This window comes from Oncorhynchus clarkii, unplaced genomic scaffold, assembly GCF_045791955.1.
Source record: "Oncorhynchus clarkii lewisi isolate Uvic-CL-2024 unplaced genomic scaffold, UVic_Ocla_1.0 unplaced_contig_619_pilon_pilon, whole genome shotgun sequence".
Lineage (NCBI taxonomy): Eukaryota > Metazoa > Chordata > Actinopteri > Salmoniformes > Salmonidae > Oncorhynchus > Oncorhynchus clarkii.
This window is the reverse complement of record NW_027260565.1, coordinates 1,299-6,690: the sequence shown is the minus strand read 5'-3', so window position 1 is coordinate 6,690 and position 5,392 is coordinate 1,299. Positions and strand designations below refer to the sequence as shown.

At 39.4% G+C, this 5,392-nt stretch overlaps 1 long non-coding RNA gene across 1 annotated transcript; it reads left to right on the top strand.

The window, feature by feature from the left end:
• Positions 1-3,132: 3,132 nt before the first annotated feature.
• LOC139401571 (uncharacterized) lies at positions 3,133-4,889 on the top strand. Its single transcript, XR_011633027.1, has 3 exons — positions 3,133-3,354; positions 4,077-4,160; positions 4,764-4,889. It is a non-coding gene; the product is annotated as an uncharacterized lncRNA (long non-coding RNA).
• The last annotated feature ends 503 nt before the right edge of the window (positions 4,890-5,392 follow it).

The window sequence follows — 5,392 nt, the reverse complement described above, 5'->3', positions numbered from 1 at the left end:
AAGCAGGGTGCAAGTGTGAAACAAATGATAAGAGGAGCTATCGACAGACAAGCTGTACTACTGTGTTCCTTACAGGACATTCTGTCCCCACCCAGGGAGGGGAGAGACCTTGGGCTTGTAGTAGATTGTATAACAGGGGGCAGACAATGTATGAGTAGGAGAAGACTTGTGAACTATATTGTCATTGTTTCTGAGAGGAGGGACATTTATGACGAAATGTGAGGTATATAGACCAATGTACAGGAAATGATAGGCAGAGCTCTCGTAAATAAACCTGCTGACTAAGTAGACTGGCCTCTGACTGTTTCATTTCAATAAGAACCTTACAAAGTATTAGTAACAGACAGAGTATTTTAATTGAAGTTAACATTGAGAACAAAATTCTCTTGACAGAAACGTATAGAGTGTTGGACAGAAAATGGAAACCTGTATGTCCGAGGCACAGCCAAGGGAAGCAAGATCAGGCTCATTCATTAGAAGTCTGCCTCTACCAAATACAAACAAAAATAACACTTTATTTACCCAGGCCTTTCTTTCAATGCAGTGGTTGCTCAAATAATTGAGAATTTGACAAGAAATACAAGCAGCAAAATGTAAATACAATGAGAACCCTACAACACAAACAGGGGGTACATGGTCCTGTTAGAATAAGCTGCGTTATGTAAATACAATGGGAACCCTACAACACAAACAGGGGGTACATGGTCCTGTTAGAATAAGCTGCGTTATGTAAATACAATGGGAACCCTACAACACAAACAGGGGGTACATGGTCCTGTTAGAATAAGCTGCGTTATGTAAATACAATGGGAACCCTAGAACACAAACATGGTCCTGTTAGAATAAGCTGCATTATGTAAATACAATGGGAACCCTAGAACACAAACAGGGGATACATGGTCCTGTTAGAATAAGCTGCGTTATGTAAATATTGAATAATATTGTAGTATTATGTATAATATGTCTAATGTTGTCTTATCCATATACATATGAAAATGTCATCTTACGAGAAAGTATTCAATGCATAATACCCATATGTGCTGTTATTGAGGTTAGTGAAATAAAACCATTTGTTAAAAGCCTATCCAGGTGAGGTATTTATGTTACCAGTACAAAGGACATGTTGATCCTAAAACCTCCTAATTTAGCCAAAAACAATATGTTTGGTTCGCATACCTTATATAATGCTAAATACAATTCTCAATTGCACGTAAATTATGCATATTATACTTTATGTAAAATACACTGCAGATTAACAAAATGGACACATCATGTTAATGTTTAAAGTTCTTTATTCTAATTTGAATATGACCGGATTTGTCCACAACAAAATCTGCATTTGTCACAAAGTACTATACAGTAGGTTTTGTTTGGCTTAGTTGTGTGTACTAGGTGGGTCTGTGAATAATTAGGACAATTATGCTAATTAACAACAGAAATACTGTGGCTAATAATGAGTGCCAATAACTAAAGAGCAACGGTGTAAACAAAGGGCTCAGGGGAAATAAATCAACAATTAAATGTACAGTATTGCAGCATCTTCTTGTTGCTCTATGACGAACACAACTACAAAAGTAAACTTAAGAAAATAACATGCTAGCAACATTAGTCAGGCTGTTTACACAGGCAGCCCAATTCTGATATTTTTTCCACTAATTTGTCTTTTGACCAATCACATCAGATATTTTCATTACATTTTTTTCAGAGCTGATCTAATGGGTCAAAAGACCAATAAGTAAAAATAAATATCAGAATTGGACTGCCTGTGTAGCCAAAGTATGGAATTGAAATAATGTAAAATTACTGTAAAACCTCAATTAATAGCCTGGGCGTTAATTTGTTTCAATCACTGAACACAACCAACGCTTCGTGAAGACAGGCTTCTATTTGAACTAGGCATCTATTTTCTTACAAACCATTTTCCTCCCCCAACCTTAGTCTCACCCTCTTCTGATCCACCTCAGACAAACATTGAAGTTCGACCTTTTTATTTCACCATTCCCTCGCTCATTTTGTATCAATTCCTAAATGCCTGGCTGTTGCCTCGCCCGAATTTTGCTCTGCGAATTTGATGTCCTGTTTTTTTTTTTTTTGTTCACCTTTATTTAACTAGGCAAGTCAGTTAAGAACGAATGGGTTAACTGCCTTGTTCAGGGGCAGAACGATAGATTTTTACATATGTGACTTTTTAAGTATTTGAATGACAATTTTTTGTATCGTCTTAATCTCTGCAGCAGTACGGTACCTGGTCATCACTAGCTTCCACATCCTCAAAGTAAAAATTATGGTTAAACCCCGCCCATTTGTAAAATGTATATATTTTATTTGTATTTAACCTTTATTTGACCAGGTAAGTCAGTTAAGAACAAATTCTTATTTACAATGACGGCTTACCCCGACCAAACCCTAACCCGGACGATGTTGCGCCAATTGTGCGCCACCCTATGGGACTCCCAATCACAGCCGGTTGTGATACAGCCTGGAATCAAACCAGGGTCTTTAGTGACGCCTCTAGCACTGAGATGCAGTGCCCTAGACCGCTGCGCCACTCCGGAGTATTTTATACCTAACCCTAACTTTAATACTAACCTTAACCACACAGCTAACCTTATGCCTAATCTTAAATTAAGACCAAAAATAATTTGTTTGTTTACATGAATTTTTACTATATAGACCATTTTGACTTTGTGGCTGTGAAATCGAAATACAAAACAGTCCATCGGTCATCGGATAGTAAACCTTCAAAAGACCGGTAAACAGTGACCACTAGCGGCTGTTCAGGCTAATGAACGCCAATATCCCAAAAGTTATTATGGCATTGTTTGTATATTCAGAAACATTAGCTTAATTTTACCCATTGATACGTGGCTATAAGAAGGCAACGACCTCTGATAATTTGGGCATAATTTAGCTATTATAATAACTGATGTGTTCAGTTTATTTCCTGGACCAAATCATGTCATAGCAAATTTTACACGGACCTTAAACAACGACGGATTCATGGAATTACACGGCGCATGCGTGAATCAGATCATGGATCTTTAGAAATAATGATAGACTCGTCTCTTCAGTAAAGGAAGTTGTTAGTCTATTCACATGCCTAGTATTGTTATTATTTCTTATCCAGTTCAACCTGCATCCTAAATAACTGAACGTCATTTCTCGGTATCTGTCATTTGTTGATACGTGCGAAGCAATCATGTTTACCTCGCAAACTTCCATGCAAACGTCCTCCTTCCAAGATTCAATTGACGTGGAAGAAAAGGATACGGATTATGATAACGAAGAGATGGGATATAATCAGAAAATACAGTTGAACTGTTACTATACCATTTATCTCTACCAAGGCACCAGGTAATCTTCTCCATCTGAATGTTCTGCTTGAGTCTATCTAACTTTACATCAAGCAATTTGTTTTGACAGTACACAATGACCTAAACTAGGGCATTATTTGGTATGCAAATATCTGCAGATTACGTGAATGTTTACTTGCCTTAGCTACTAGGCTATAGAGAATCTATGGACCTCGGTCCCTCACCCTTCTCCATAGGGATGAATGGAAATGCATTACCAATCACACCAATGTCTCACTTTGTTGATATTATTAGACTCATTGGAGGTTGGAGGTTCTCACAATGTACAGTATTCATGCTCGGACAGTCTTTATACATACACTGTCATTAGTGGAGGCTGGTGGGAGGAACTATAGGAGGATGGGCTCATTGTAATGGCTGGAATGGAACCAATGGAACGGTATGAAACATATGGAAACAACATGTTGGACCCCGTTCCAGTTACTCCATTCCAGTCATTACAATGAGCTCATCCTCCTATAGCTCAACTCACCAGTCTCCACTGACTGTGATAACATCATCAAGCTAGTCCAGCTGCATATTGAGGCCAATTTCTTTGTCACTGTATAACCACTTTCTCCCAAATTCACTGGTTTTCTGTGGACATCAACTGTGGATCATGCTGCTGACTTACTGTACTGTCAGTTCAGACTTGCTGTTCTGTTCTCCACTAACTAACTAACCAAGTCATGAGTATAGTAACTACCTACAGTACCTGTCTAGATCTGAGGCAGCTGCAGAGGGCAACGTGGCATGGAGCCAGAGAAGAACAGATTCCACAGCCAGTACCAGTCAGGAAGACTTTAGGTAACCAAGGTCTCCCCGTGACCTGTCTGTTTCTCTAGTGGTTTTATTTCTGTGGCTTTCAGTGTTGTCCTTCTCTGTCGTATCCATGGGCCTGCTGCTGGAAACCTATCAACCTGGAATCAACACTGTTTCTTTCCTGTCATGATGTCATCAGTGTGCTTCCGGCTATCTGGGATATGGAGTCACAAAGCCTAGTATCTATCTACCTCCTTCTGTACACACTGTTCACCCTACTTCTTTTGGGATGTCGTCTTTCTGTGACATCAAGTTGTTTCAGCCTCAGATTCTATAATGATGATGATATAGTTATGTGATATGATATTGTTATGCTATTAAAACGTGATATTTCAGTGTCACATCATGCATCTTACATAGTGACCATAAGGAAAGAGAAGTGGGAAGGAAGGATTTAAATAGGCTCTGTGACTCACATGGAAGATTCTGTTTCACTATATCTGTATCTAGCCTTCATGTTGTGTTGATGTGGCTTTTATTCGTCGGCTTCCGTCTTCATCTCCTCTTTGGCTGTCCACTTTCTCATCAGATCGGATTGGTTGCCTGTCACTCTGTTTCCATGGTAACTGACTCTTGCCCCACCAACAGCCTCACCCTAGTGGACAGCAGCCTGCCGGTAGAGGCGGAGCCTGAGCTACGATGCTACATCTCCCGGAGGCTGAGCAAAGGAGCCCTGCTCGGGGGCATGGGAAACATTGCCGCCGTGGAGCTCAGGTGACCTTAACGAACTTAAACTAAGGGCCTCATTCCCTAACCAACCCATCTCTCCTTTCCTTAAGAACTTGTTGAACCTAATTTCAAACCAATCCAGCTTTAATATCCTTAGGAACCTGTTGAGCCCATCTCACAGATCTGATTGGGTGGCTTAGGTATGGTATCAGCAATATAGTAACTACACTGCTCAAAAAAATAAAGGGAACACTAAAATAACACATCCTAGATCTGAATGAATGAAATATTCTTATTAAATACTTTTTTCTTTACATAGTTGAATGTGCTGACAACAAAATTACACAAAAATTATCAATGGAAATCAAATTTATCAACCCATGGAGGTCTGGATTTGGAGTCACACTCAAAATTAAAGTAGAAAACCACACTACAGGCTGATCAAATTTTGATGTAATGTCCTTAAAACAAGTCAAAATGAGGCTCAGTAATGTGTGTGACCTCCACGTGCCTGTATGACCTCCCTAAAATGCCTGGGCATGCTGATG